This window comes from Megascapheus bottae, chromosome 18 (assembly GCF_031878675.1).
Source record: "Megascapheus bottae isolate mThoBot1 chromosome 18, mThoBot2.hap1, whole genome shotgun sequence".
NCBI classification, from domain to species: domain Eukaryota; kingdom Metazoa; phylum Chordata; class Mammalia; order Rodentia; family Geomyidae; genus Megascapheus; species Megascapheus bottae.
This window is the reverse complement of record NC_143526.1, coordinates 9,817,249-9,832,775: the sequence shown is the minus strand read 5'-3', so window position 1 is coordinate 9,832,775 and position 15,527 is coordinate 9,817,249. Positions and strand designations below refer to the sequence as shown.

The window sequence follows — 15,527 nt, the reverse complement described above, 5'->3', positions numbered from 1 at the left end:
AACATTTCAATGCATTTAGTCCATTCACCATGTTATTCCACACATCTCCAAAATATTTTTATCATCTATCAATCAAAGTTGGGACACATGAGCAATTGGTCTGTCTTTTTTTCTCTACTCCTAGCCTCTGTCAACCAGGGTTTGATCTATTTCTTTTTTTTCATATATTTTTTATTGTAATTAATAGAAGGGTTACATTATATTCACCAGATAGAAGGTGCATTACTTCACAAACATTGATACCCTTTTTCATGTCTTGGTCCCCATTTCCCTCCCCCTACCCCACCCCTCATCTTGGTTTCCACCCTTTCCTATCCGATTTCAAATAACCAAATATGCATATAAACAATATATCAGATAACAAGGTGAAATACTAGAACAATATGGGGCAGCAAAAGAGATGAGAGATATCATAGTACATTAAGGACAACAATCACTTGTTATAGGTTTGATCTATTTCTGTGCATATTTCTACTCTGAATATTTCACATAAGTGGAATTATACAGAATTTGATATTGTTAGGATTCACTGATACTTCAACATGTGTCAGCATTATTCCATTTAATGCCTACGTAAGATTTCATTGGGTAGAGTTTTGTGACCATCCAATCCTCCATGCTCTACAAATGATGTTTCTTTTTTCTATCCATTGTGAACTGAACTGCTAAGAATGTGTTTGAGCATCCACTTATTTTAGTGCCTGTTATTTTGAAGACATACAAGTGGAATTTAAGTGTTGAAAAATTTCCTTGGGCTATACCTTGTGGGTTTTTAAAAAAATCTTTTCTTTAAAAATAGAGATTCCTTTCTTGAATACATGTTTGTTAAATATGACATTTGAAATGTGATATAAAAATTAATGTTATAGAGCTCCTCTATGACCCAGCAATTCCACTACTTGGCATTTACCCAATCATCCAGAAACAAGGACATACTAAATCCACCAGCACAGCAATGTTCCTTGCAGCACTATTTACCATAGCAAAGCTATGGAACCAACCTAGATGTCCCTCAGATGATGAATGGATCAACAAGTTGTGGTATTTGTACACAATGGAATTCTATGCTGCTGTCAGAAAGAATGACATTGCCCCATTTGTTAGGAAATGGAAAGACTTAGAAAAAATCATGTTAAGTGAAGTAAGCCAGACTCAAAGGAACTCAGGCTCAATGGTTTCCCTCATTTGTCATAATCAGTAGAAACCTTGGGATTTCCTAGCAGAGATTTGCAATAGAGAAAAACCTTGATACAAAAGGCCATATAGTATGACGCTAAATGAAAGGATCTCTAGGATATAGAAACATAAGCCATATAATGAATGATTGTTGTTCTTAAGCTACTATGTTATCTCTCATCTCTTTTGCTGTCCCTTGGTTATCTCATATTGTTACAGTATCTCACTTAGTTACCTGATATATCGGATATATTTGTATTTGGTTATTTGAAATTGGATAGGGAAGGGGGGAAAACAAGATGAGGGGTGGGGGTGGGGGGGAGGGAAATGGGGACCAAGACATGTGAAAGGGTATCAATGTATGGGAATTAATGCACCATCTATCTGGCAAATATCATGTAACCCTTCTATTAATTACAATAATAAATATATGAAAAAAATAATGTTAATAAATTCTTTAATAAAAATATTTAAAGCCCCCCCAAAAGAATCTTGCTGATGTCTGAGTGAGACTAAAATCTTTGACTTCTTCCAATCTAAAAGTTTGAAATAGGGTCCAGGTTTCCTGATAATGAAGACTGGCCTCCACTGTATGTATACTTTACATTTGTCTGATATTTTAAACCTTGTGGATTTTCTTTTTTCTTTTTTTTTTGCCAGTCCTGAGCTTGAGTTCAGGGCCTGAGCACTGTCCTTGGACTTTCTCAAGGCTAGAGCTCTACCACTTGAGGCTCAGCACCACTTCTGGCTTTTTTCTATGTATGTGGTACCAAGGAATCGAACCCAGGTCTTTGTGCATGCTAGGCAAGCACTTTAACCAGTAGGCCAAACTCCTGGCCCACCTTGTGGATTTTCTATCCTCAAAATGACTCTTGACTATTTTCTTTTCTCTCAGAAAAGGTAAGTTTCCATGATGTTTGCTTGCCTGAAGAGAGGAGAGCTATTGTAATTTCATACTTTTTAGGGGAGATGAATTAGATTCTACCTTCTCCAAGTCTGCTTCATGTTCAGATGACTTGGATGTGTTTTTCTAACACCAGGTACCAATATTAGAACTTCCTTTCTTTTTCCCCTTTCCCAAACACAGTAATTAACCTTCAATGTTCCTCCCAAATATCCTAAATTTTGGGTATGCTGAAAATCTGGAATAATGAAAAAACAAAACTAGGCAATGAGTATATCATTCTTGCACTAACGCAACTATTTGGGTCATGGTGTGTCCCTTCAAAAATCAGCCATGCTTAGGCATGGTGAAGAAATCTTTCTCAGGCAGTCATTTCTGATAGCCAGTCCTAGGCTTGAGCTCAGGGTCTGAGCACTGTCCTTGGACTTTCTCAAGGCTAGAGCTCTACCACTTGAGCCTCAGCACCACTTCCGGCTTTTTTCTATGTATGTGGAACCGAGGAATCGAACCTGGGTCTTTTTGCATGCTAGGCAAGCACTTTACCACTAGGCTAAACTGCCGGCCCTCTGGTAGCTTTTAAAATGAGAGATTTTTGATAATTCAGAAACTTCATAGATTTTAGAGCATGGAGTCAAAGCCTTTTCAGTTTCTTCTCTTCAAGACTATAAGGAAGCTGGGCGGTGGTGGCTCATGCCTATTATCCTAGTTAGCTAGGAGGCTGAGATCTGAGGATCCTGGTTCAAAGTTAACCTGGACAGAAAAAAATCTATGAAACGCTTATCTCCAATAATAAAAACTGGAAGTGAAGTTGTGGCTCAACCAGTAGGCCACCAGTCTTCAGAGGAAAGAGCTAAGAGACAACATCCAGGGCCAGAGTTCAAGCCTACCCTTGTCCCCCACATCTACAAAGTGCAAGGAATACAGAAAGATTTTAACAACCTGAAGATGAAATTGAAGGAAACATTGCTTGAAAATACATTTTCTTCCAAAAAGATCCCCTGACATTAAACATAAATCAGCTCATGAAAAAATAACTCCTTCATTGTTAATCACACAAAACAACAGAAAGCTTATTAGTTACTTTGATAAAGCCGCCCAGAAAAGGAAGCCCAAAATTTCCAAAGGAAAGAAGGGAAAATGCACATCCATTTTAGGAATGCAAATGCCTAAGTTCTAAATCTTTTGCAAATATAGCTAGATGAAAGCCCAGCAGTGACTTCATCGAACAAAGGCAAGTAAACATACAAACAAAAAATCTCTCACAAGGAACAAACCAAACAAAAAAACAAAACCCCTAAAGTCTTTACAAGTCCTACAGAGTTATGCAGGATCTCTGAAGCCTCTGCTCTGGGTCTCTTTGTCTCTCTGCTTCAGCTCCCCTCCCATTACCTCTGTGACTCCAGACACAAAACTGCACGGTTGCTTTGAGGTCCAGCTACTTGAGTATTGCTTCCCTGTGTTCCCTCATCTTTTGCAAATTTAACTTGGATCATGTCTTCTCAAAAGTGCTTAATCTGAATACTTGAGGAGATGTTGCAACTTGTTTTATGCCTCTGCACTCTTGATCTTTCTCACTTTGTTTTACATTTCCCTTCTTTCCTGTGCACTGATCACCCAAGGGACTCAATATCTATGTATTTATGTATATCTGTCTGTCTGCCTACCTATCCACCCACTCACCCACCTACCTACCTACCTAGCTATCTGTTATCTCACTTTCTGTCACTTTTCTTTCTATCTATCCTTTGTCTCCATAAATAAAATACCAACTCTGTGAGAGCAAATATCTTTGTTTTATTTGTTCACTGATGCATCCAAAGTGCTTAAGATAGAACCTGGTTCAGGTAAACAAACAACTACATGAATATTTATCAAATAAATTCCTATCTAAGTTAAAAATGAAACAAAGATGCTTGAATTAGTAATACTCAGGCTTCTTGTTCAATGAAAAAGGCAAGTATTTATATTGAAGGTACGATAATTTTCTACTAATATTTTTGCAAACTTATCACAATTTAGGTCAAAATCTCAGTGAGATTTGGGTGGAATCTTTCACAAAATGATCCCCAAATCAACCTCGAACAGTATATGCCTGAGAATCACAAACTCTTTCTGAAAAAGAAAATAATCTATTAAATTTGAACACTACTAATGCTTGAACAAATGACAACCAGCAAAGAGAGTTTAGTGTCTAAAATAAAGTTTCTTTGGGAATTTAGTGTTTGATAAAAGCAACTTCTTAAGTTGGCAAAGAAAGAAGGAATCGATAAGCAAGTATTGGTGTTACCCAATTAATTATTTTGTTAACCACCAGATGCTTAATTCAAAGCATATTCTGGAATAAAATAATTGGAGGGTAAAGTTTTTCAAATTAAAGTTGAAAAACATGCATTGTACTCGTATTTTATGTCTTTGGACAACTAGTCAATAAAAAAGAAAATGTACATACTAGCTTATTAGTTTTAACTAGAGAAATTCTTCCTAAGCACAACTTTATGAGATAAAGGAACATATGGAAATATCAATTTGATTACATAAACATATAGTCATTTTGCAAAACCGAAAGGCAAATGAATGGGAGAAATGATTGCCTTACACAGCTAAGGTTAGTACATAGTCATTTAAAAAACTTAACAATAGGACATGGTACTATGGCTCAAAGTGGTAGTGTACTAACCTTGAGCAAAAAGGGCTCAGAGACAGCACACAGGATCTAAGTTCAAACGCCATGACTGATACAAAGATATAATGATAAAAGTTCAATAAGTCAAAATACATGCAGTAGTGTCCAAGGATCTGATCAGATCATTATGAAAGAAACTGAGAGCCAGGAAAGGGGTCTTTTTTTGGACATTGTCCAAAAAAGAAATGTACGGTTTCCTGACTTATGTAACTGTAATCCTTCTGTATATCATTTTTTATAATACCAGTGGAAAAATAAAAATTAAAAAAGGAAAGAAACTGAGTTGAGAGTTAGGCATCTAATGAAGAGCAGATTTAGTAATTAAAGAACCAGGAAAAATATGCAATAAGCATTTCTTTTCCCTCAAATATACAAAGATTCAAGAAATTCAGAACTCATCCTTGACTGCGTGTGGCGTAATAATCACTCACCCTCTGATCTCAGGAGAGGAAAATGGCATCCCTGTTGTCAGATAAGTTTGGGGACAGGTATCATCTTTGTTGCCAGGATTTGTTGTAAACATCAGATACCTTATGTACTTTATTAGCCAGCTCCCTTTTACTGTCACAGAATGGCAGAGATAAATAACTTTCCAAGATCAAAGGTTTATTTGGACTCAGTATTCTGAGAGTTCTAGCTCCCGGTGGATATGGGGAGCTCCAGCCTATCACTTTGTGTCTCTGACAAGGCGAAATATCAGGGAGAGAGAAAATTGCTTGCTTCAAGATCAGAAAGAAAAGAGGGGAAGAGGATGGGACAAAGTTTCCCACAGTCTTTCTCATGGACATGCCTCTCATGACTTCAGGACCTCCCATAAGACCTATCTCCCACAGGTTCACCTGCCTCCTATTAACCAAGCCCTCCACACATGAGATTGCATCTTTAGCACATACATTAATCTATCAGTGCAGCAATATCAATTTCAGAATGAGGCCTTAAGAAAATCGTGTGATTGTTGTTCTTAATGTACTATGTTATTTCTCTTCTCTTTTATTGCCCTTTAGTTGATCTCATATTGGTACAGTATCTGACTTTGTTACCTGGCATATTGTATATATGTTTATTTGTTTATTTGAAATAGGAAAGAGAAGGGGGAAAACAAGATGATTGGGAGAGGGTGGGAGGAGGGCAATGGGGACAAAAACATGAGAAAGGGGTATCAATGTGTGAGAAGTAATGCACCTACTTCCCGGTGAATATAACTGTAACCCCTCCATACATTACAACAAAAGTTGGAAAAAATTGTCATAGAAATATGAAGTTTGAAAAAATTTAGGTGTTAAACTGATAAGAACAGATACTACACTTGATTTTAGCCAAAAGGCCGAGAAGCGATATCAATGTTTGTGAAGTTATGCACCTTCTATCTGGTGAATATAATGTAACCTTTCTATTAATTACAATAAAAAAGTGAAAAAAATTAGGTGTTATATATCCTAAAAATGAAAAAAGAATTATCATTGTAATTATTGTAATAATTATAATTGTAATGATTGTAATAATTGTAATCGTAATGATTTAACTACAAAAATGCTTACTTCAGCTTGGCCAATAACACTGAAAAATGGAAAGTATTAAAATATCACAAAACTGGCATCAGTTATTGAAAGTCTGGTACATCCATAAACAAAGTCCTTTTTTTAGCTTTGGAGATAATTTCAAAATTAATTATGATTGACATGGTACTTCAACATGATTTTCAATGTTAGTGTCATAGTAAAGAAGAAACCCAGACTGTTTACAAAACACATTCAAAAACAGGCATATACTTGCATGTAAAAGCCTGGCAGGGCACTGTAAGATATTACTAATACATCTTTCTATGGCTGGCCGTGGGGCTTGAACTCAGGGCCTACACACTATCACTGAACTTTTGTGCTCAAGAGTAGCATTCTCATTCTGAGTCACAGCTCCACCTCTCGTAATTAATTGGAAATAAGAGTCTCATGGACTTTCCTGCCCAGGCTTGTTCTGAAGTGTGATCTTCAGATCTCAGCCTCCTGCCTAGTGAGATTACAGGAGTCAGCCACTGGACAGATGTTACTAAATGTGGGTGGTAGAATCAGAAATACTTTCTAGGGCTTGTTTTTGCTTATTTGTAATTGCTTATTTTCTATAGTGAGCATATTTTCTTTTTGTAATTAGCTACAAAACGGTACATATTTTTGAAAGGACTTCCTCTTCTTCTTCTTCTTCTTCTTCTTCTTCTTCTTCTTCTTCTTCTTCTTCTTCTTCTTCTTCTTCTTCTTCTCCTCCTCCTCCTCCTCCTCCTCCTCCTCCTCCTCCTCCTCCTCCTCTTCTTCTTCTTCTTCTTCTTCTTCTTCTTCTTCTTCTTCTTCTTCTTCTTTTTCTTCCTTCTCCTTCTCCTTCTCCTTCTCCTTCTCCTTCTCCTCCTTCTCCTCCTCCTCCTCCTCCTCCTCCTCCTCCTCCTCCTCCTCCTCCTTCTTCTTCTTCTCCCTCCCCCTCCTTTTCCTCCTCTTCCTCTTCTTCATCTTCCTCCTCTCCCCCCTTCCCCTTTTCCTCCTCCTCCTCTTCTTCATCTTCCTCCTTTGCTCCCTCCTCCTCCTATTCCTTTTTTTTTTTGCCAGTCCTGGGGCTTGAACTCAGGGCCTGAGCACTGACTTCACAAAGTGGCCTGAGCCTCTTTGTGCTCACAACTAGCATTGTACCACTTGAGCCACAGCACCACTTCTGGCTTTTTCTGAGTTTGTTACTGGAGGTAAGAGTTTTATGGACTTTGCCTGTACTGCCTTAGAACCACGATCCTCAGACTTCAGCCTCCTGAGTAGCTAGGATTATAGGCGTGAGCCACCGGTGCCTGGCAGAAGTGTTCTTCTTTTTGAAGAATTATAACGGTATCAGAGTGAAAAGAGTAGAAACATTGTGATAAGTTTAGTTTTGGAGTCCTCATTGTTGAGAATGGTTGAAATAGGACTCTAGAAGCTTAGGCAAACCAATGGCAGTCACCTGTGTCTCCATTCATTCATGGCCCTTGGTAGGAATCATGACATAATTCACAGGGTGCAGCCTTCCTCCCATTCAGCATGCACTCGTGTGTGTGTGTGTGTGTGTGTGTGTGTGTGTGTGTGTGTGTGTGTGTGTGTGTGTTCATTCCAGACTAGTGAGCCCTTCAATTCCTTCCTGAAATCTTATCCTTAAAGACAGGTAGTATATTGTAGTATCATATTCAACTGCAGACTTCCACAGCTGTTCTAGTTCACTTACTTTTCTGTTAGCTAAAAGCAATAGTCTTCTTTTAAAAGGTAAAGGAGACATCATAATGCTTCATTGGCTTCAAAGAATGTATTTTTCTTTTTTTTTTTCAAAATTTCAAGCGACCTGAGAGGGGTGTCTCAACCTCTGTGCCACTGACAATGGAGGATTGAGGATTGATAGTTCTCTGTTGTATGTGTGTCTGTCCTATGCATATTTAGCAGCATTGCTGGCCTCTACACACTTGTACTATGAACACTTGCAGAAGCTAGTTGGTGCAATCAAAGCAAAGTTAGAACCCTCTCAATTCTTTCAGTACTTGTTTCCTCTCTTTAATACCAGAGGAATTCTATATAACATGACTTGCTAAGTGTTAGTGTCATAGATATTTTAGGGAAGATGATCCTAAAACCTTCCAACTCCCAGACACTGTGAATGAAGTCTTTGTAATGCAAAGTGCACCTGGTAGGCCAGCATTACCAGCAAATGAGATTCTGTTAGGATGCAGAGTCTGAGGACTTACTCCAGACTGGCTAAGTAGGACAGAGATTTTAATATGACTACAACTTCCATGTAATTTGTATGTACCATCTAACTTTGAGAAGGCCTGCCTTGGAAGTCAGTATAGCCTAGACATAGCAAAAGTGTAGCATGTGTGTCAAAGTCCTTTATCTTGGGGATATAAAAACTGTTAATGACTATGGTTTTTCCTCACAGAGTCTCTGGGGAGTCAACCAATCAATCAGTATGCAATTTAATTTACCTTCTCAGACCTAGCAGTCCTTCCATTTTACAGATAAAGAAACGGAGGCTCTGAGAAGCAAAGTACTAGAAATACTAGTATACTATTAGTGGACTACTAGTCCATTGCCTCCTTGTCTAATAGTCTTTTGGTCCCTCCAAGCTGTGACATTAAGCATCTATGTAGCGAAACCATGCTTGCAATGACCTTCTCTTCACCCTACCAGAAGGATCACAAATTGCTCATTACTATTCTCACATTGTCATGGGTTGCAGAACACTTGAGCTTTGAAGTTGGTGTGCTGCATTCTCGAATGTCCCTCCACTGCAGACATCACCCCATTAAAGAAGAAGAAGAAAGGGAACATATTTTCCATCACAGTTGCCCTCTAGTCATGGGATTTCAATTAAAAATAACCCATGCCATATTTCCCCTACTCTGAGTTCAACCAACATGCTAGTTTCCAAATTTCCAGGAAATTCAATAATATGGTAATTGACCAGCCACTTCTGTAATGCCATCAAGGAAACAGATAGTGCTCATAAAAATGGAGGCACCCCTAGGTCCATCTTCCCCTACCTACATTCTCCCCTCCTTGTTGTACTATATTTTTTTCCAACCCCATTCTGGCTTAAAAAAATCAATGGCATTCTTTGTTTATAAATGCCTCTGTTGATCTTTCCTATTTTGGTTCCTGACTACTAGTGGAAAAACTCTCTTATTTCCCCCACCTCTCACCCACACTTGGCTTTAAAAATAGCAAAAGGAGTTGGGTTGGAGTAGGGTCTCTTGTGTATTTGAAGGCCTTAGCCTTTGTCCTTTGGGTCATCAAGTTAGGAGGTGGTATCCTTCTGAATGATTACTTTCTCATGACCATCTGGGGACCATCTGGCCTTGACCCTTCTGATCCTTGTATTAACATGCTCTGCTACTTTGCTTTCTTCTCTTCTTTCCTAGAATCTGCAGTGTGCACAATTAAATTTGTACCCTGATGAATTGTTTTTCTAGCTCAAAGAAGAACAACTGTCCAGATCTGCAAATAGTATGCTGATCCCTTCTCTCAATTCCCAGTTTTTGAAGAATTTAGCCCATGATTAACAACCACTTCTTTCTTGTACATACATCTTTAACCATCATGAACAGTTTTTTTAAAAAAAATTTCAGCTTACAAAGTCATTCCAGATCATCCTTTTAATTGCCAGTGAATTCTACAATGGAGTAATGATATTGCCTCTCTCTTTCTCTCTTACTGTTTCTTTCCCTCCTTTTCTCTCTCTCTGTCTCTCTGTTGGTACTAGGGTTTGAATTCAGGACCTTGTTCTTGCTTGGTTTGCTATACCACTTGAGCTATATCTCCAGTTTTCTAATCACATTTTAAAGACACTGAGACTGGGAGAAGGTAAGTCCATTCTTCAAAATCACTTAACCTATTTATCCCCAATTCTTTGCCCTTCTGCTTTTCCCCAGACCTGTTGACACATGTCTGTACTTTGAGTTTGTGACAAATTCACCAGTAGCATTGGTGATTACTGTCAGGATAGTGGACAGCAGTTTCCTATTGTATAATCTGATGCTAGTTACTGGAGGTTTTGGATTGAGGATGTCACACATCTTTAAATATAGTTTTTACAAAGTAGATGACATTCAACAAAGCGGGTTATGAACACAACAGTTTATGAATACAATGCATCTTAATACATGCCAGCCCTTTCAATATTTTCATACATCTACCTCTCCCAACTCCATACCATCTCTCACTCTTCTTTTCTTAAATATATTTTTATTGTAATTAATAGAAGGGTCACATTATATTCACTACATGGAAGGTGCATTACTTAACAAATATTGCTAAACCTTCTCATGCTTTTGTTCCCATTTCCCTCCCCCCACTCCCTCCCCTCATCTTGTTTTCCCCCCTTCCTTATCCTAGTTCAGATAAACAAATAAACATATATAATATATCAGATAACAAGATAAGATACTGTAACTATGAGATAACCAAGGGACAACAAAAAAGAAATGACATAGTACATTAAGAACAACAATCACACATTATATGGCTCTCATTTCCACATCCTGGAGGTCCCTTCATTTAGCCTCATCCTATATGGCCTTATGTATCTAGGTTTTGCCCTATTGTAAACCACTGCTAGGAGAGTCCAAGGTTTCTACTGATTATGACAAATGAGGGAAACCATTGAGCCTATGTTCCTTTGAGTCTGGCTTACTTCCTTAATATGATTTTTTTTCCAAGTCTTTCCATTTCCTTACAAATGATGTTGTTCTTTCTGACAGCAGCATAGAATTCCACTGTGTATAAATACCACCTCTTGTTGATCCACTCATCAACTGAGGGGCATCTGGGTTGGTTCCATATCTTCGCTATAGTAAATAGTGCTGCAATGAACATCGTTGTGCTAGTCATCCCTCACTCTTCTTAATTTTCTAGGATATACATTGAATTTTTGTCTTCATTCTCCCCCTTTTCTCCTCTTCACTTGTTTACCCCAGTCCCCTTCAACTTTTAAGTATCCATTTCCTGAAGCGTATTTTGTTGAACTTTGATCTTGCCTTTCTAAGTAATTACACTATTTGGATTCTTCCTTGAATCTATCATATTTCAGTTAATATATTTGTTTAGATTTGCATATCACTCAACATATTTACTTATGAGTTTATGAGCTCAATATAGCTTCCCTATATAAGGAAAACATGCATCCTTTACTTCTCTGAGTCTGATTTATTTCACTTAACGTATTTGTTCTCAAGTCTTTCCACTTCTTTACACTACCATTTTTTCTTATAGATAAATCAAATTAAACCCACAAAAGACCACTAACCTGATTAATAAATAGGCTAATGAGCTAAAGACTGTCTTCTCAGAAGTAAAATTGGCCATTTGATACATGAAGAATTGCTCAGCATCTCTGGCATAGAGGAAATGTAAGTCAAAACAGCACTGAGATTTCACCTTACTCCAGTTGGAATGGCCATTATCAGAAAAGCAAATGATAATGAATGCTGGGAGGATGTAGCCACAAGAGAACCCTACTGTACTGTTGGTGGGAATGTAAACTTGTTCAACAGCTCTGAAAAGCAGTATAGAGGTTCCTCAAAACATAAACATAGACTTACCCTATGATCCAGCAATTCTACTCTTGAGAATTTATCCACAAGATTATAAATTAGGATACAGTAAAGCCACTAGCATAATCACGTTCGCTGCAGCATGATTCACCAGAGCTAGGGTATGGAATCAACCGAGATTTTCCTCAATGAACACATGGATCAAGAAAATGGAGTGAAATTCTTTAGGCAATAAAGTTGTGTGAGCATTCTTGAGCATGATAGTAATGTGATGTGAACCTGCTTCCAGAAGAGATTTATCAGCAGTAGCTGGAGGAGACAGGAATGGATAGAAACCACACAATTTAGGACTTTCTCAAAACAGCTGATGTGAGATGGACTGAACCAAGGTGGGAAAGGAAAGAGAGGGAGGGAGTGGTGACAGTGAAGCCACGGAAGCAAGTCTGACAGTGTGTGTCAGGGGTGGGGACAAGGACCATGGGATTTTAGCAGGAGAGTTTAGAGGACAAGACAGGTGACTTGCAAGATTTAGACCTGGAAAACTGTCAGCCTGAGGAAGCAGACATGACTCTGTGGCTGGAGCAGGGTAAGAAAGCAGGAGAGTGGCAGAGTACCGGATGTAACTAGTGCTTCTATGTTTGTATTTACCTATCAGGTAGGTTCTTTTTATTTCTTTTATTGCCAGCCCTGAGGCTTGAACTCAGGGTCTGAGCACTGTCCTTAGGCTTTCTCAAGGCCAGTGGTCTGCCACTAGGGCTACAACACCACTACCAGATTTTTCTATGTTTGTGATACTGAGGAATAGATTCCGGGTCTTTGTGCATGCTAGGCAAGCACTCTACCATGAGGCCAAATTCCCAGCCCTCTCCTTTTCTTTTTTGGCAGTATTGAGGACTGAATTCAGGGACTCATGTTTGGCAAATGTTCTACCACTTGAGCTAGTCAGTGTTTAATAAGCTATGAAGAAAACACCTCAAAGGGTTTTAGCCATGCGTTTCTTTTCTTTCTGCTGTCTTCTGCTCTTAATAGGGTTGAATTACAATGTAGCCACTTCCAAACATCCAGGCTATGTCCCTACTCATGGACAAACCTCACACAAATATTCCTGGTCTGGTGCTGCAAGCCTCCTCTCCCCCTGAAATGGTTCCTTCCTTCCTTCCTTCCTTCCTTCCTTCCTTCCTTCCTTCCTTCCTTCCTTCCTTCCTTCCTTCCTTCCTCCTTCCTTCCTTCTTCCTTCCTTCCTTCCTTCCTTCCTTCCTTCCTTCCTTCCTTCCTTCCTTCTTCCCTCCCTCCCTCCTTCCCTCCATCCCTCCTTCCTTCCTTCCTTCCTTCCTTCCTTCCTTCCTTTTCTCCTTCCCCCCTTCTCTTCTTTCTCTCCCTCCCTCTTTCTTTCTTTCTTTCTTTCTTTCTTTCTTTCTTTCTTTCTTTCTCCAACTTCCTTAATTAAGAACACTTTTTAAAATATCCTTACTTAGTTGTACAAAGGTGTTTCAATTCACCATGTTGGTTTGTGAGTACCATGCATCTGGATCAATGTGACCCCCTTTACCATTCTCCCTCATCTATCCCAACTCTACCCATTGTTATAAGATAACTCTGCTTTGTACTACTCGCCCAGTTCTGTCATTTTATGATGTCATGTGTACTATGGCTGCACAACCAAGGGGCTGTTCTAAAATAGGTCAGTGGAACATTGCCTATTACATCAGTTGAATGGAAGATACATGTTTCCTAACAGTTTCTGTCACCTGTGTTCATGGGAGATGGTGCCCGATTCTTGGAAAGCTAGAATAAATGAAAGATCAAAGGCATCTAGTCTCTCAGTATTTGTCTATCATGCTTTCCTCCCAATCTCAAGCTGGAGGTAGAAATCAGCAGTGTCACAAGCAGAAAAGAGCTTTTCAGCATTAAGCTTAGAAAACTCTATAATTGATTCGTATCTGTCCATTCCACAGTCTCCACTTACAGTCTAACTTGGCTGACTTCTTTCCTTACTATTTTTTTCCTGGGTAGACTATACAAAGCACAGCAGGTCTCAAAAGAATATATAAAGTATACATTCTATAACACTATATAATAACATGGAACTGAGCTAGGCTGAGGCTAAATGAAAGGGTCTTCAGGATATGGAAACAAGAGCTTTATCCTGTGTGATTGTTTTTAATGCACTATGCTATTTCTCTTCTCTTTTCTTTACCCTTTGATTAATCTCCTATTGTTACTGTATCTGACTTTGTTACCTGGCATGTTGTATATACATTTATTTGTTTATTTGAAATAGGAAAGGGAAAGGGGGGGAAAGATGATTGGGAGGGGGTGGGGGGGAAGGAAATGAGGACAAAAAATGAGAAGGGATATAAATGTGTGAGAAGTAATGCACCTACTACCTGGCAAATGTAACTGTAACCCCCCTATACATTACAATAAAAATAACAAAAGATAATAATTCTAAATGATCAGATATTCTCTCCTCTCTGGACTATTATTTATGAACTGAAAATAACCTCCTGTATGTCCCTCATTTCTGCTAATGGTCTGCTCTTAAAAGTCCCTAAAATACAAATCTCTTTTGAGGGAAAGAAGAAAAACAAAACTTTTCTGAAAGATCATTTCCATGTTGTGACTTAAGCCAGCAAGACAGTTGCAAACATTGAGATCTGCAGTTTTAGATCATCTTTCTTATGCACTTCCCCATATCTGACCTAAACTTCTTTTAGCCATTTAAAACATCGTTTGAGCAATGAAAACGTTTGACTATTTAAACCACAGCCAGTTACTTGCAAAATAAACCATTTACAGAAAGGAAGTTCCAGATTTTTTTCTTACACCAATAATAGCAGTCTCTGACAACTTGAGAAATTCTTTCTTTTCCTAAAAATTGCTGTGTGATAAGGCTACCCTTTGACAACATGATCCAAATTCATAGTCACAAAATGTTCAAGGATAGGGTTGAGAGCAGTTTTCATACCTTCCTACCATTAGCATGTGAGTAAACTAAGGAAAATAGACCCAAGAAAATATTTGAAAGTATGATCAATGTTTTGGCCATACTTTAATGGCTCCTTTGGTTTTCCAGCTTGTCCAAATTAGTACCAGAACTGGAGTTCTGGTACTACCTCCGGGATGTGGCATTAAGACATGCAAGTCTGATTATCTGCTTGTGGAAGATGGCATTGGAAGCCAAAGGGAGGGCCATGGGCTTAGTGAACTCACCTGTTCTTTTCTGTCAGAAAGGGAAGCCCTGTGGGTGTGTACTTTAAATTGGTGGACTTCTCTCTTCTAAACAACTTCTAATCTTTGCCCCCTCTCACTCTCCTTCCTTGAATTTATGATGTCATTAGTCTGTAGGTCCCAAGATATCAGGAGATATCGGTGGGGCCAGTAATCAGCTGGTGGAAACCAGTTTTAAGTTATCTGTAGCTCTACTTCTTAATTTGGAATATTTTGTGCCTACCCAAAACAACCTCAGCCATCATTGTACTAGTAATATTTCTCAGTGACTGAACATTTCATTTGCTTATTCATTTGATCACTTACCCAATGCAATACAGAACGATTATTATGGCATAAGTGATGAGCTTAGTGTTGGGGATATGACAGGGCACAAGGCCCTTCGCTTTTGTGTTCTGCAGGCCAGGCTGTCACATTTGTCATCTACTGATTCCACATGATTGAATTCTACAATGTACCTCCTTCATTGCTTTCCCCACTGCACTTTGAAT

General features: G+C 38.6%; 1 protein-coding gene and 1 non-coding gene across 2 annotated transcripts in view; both read right to left on the bottom strand.

The window, feature by feature from the left end:
• Stac (SH3 and cysteine rich domain) overlaps positions 1 to 15,527 on the bottom strand; it is a 134,772-nt gene that overhangs the window by 55,303 nt on the left and 63,942 nt on the right. The gene's annotated exons all lie outside the window — the stretch shown is intronic.
• On the bottom strand, positions 5,916 to 6,099 carry LOC150050070 (U2 spliceosomal RNA). The gene has a single exon (XR_016538793.1). It is a non-coding gene; the product is annotated as a U2 spliceosomal RNA (small nuclear RNA).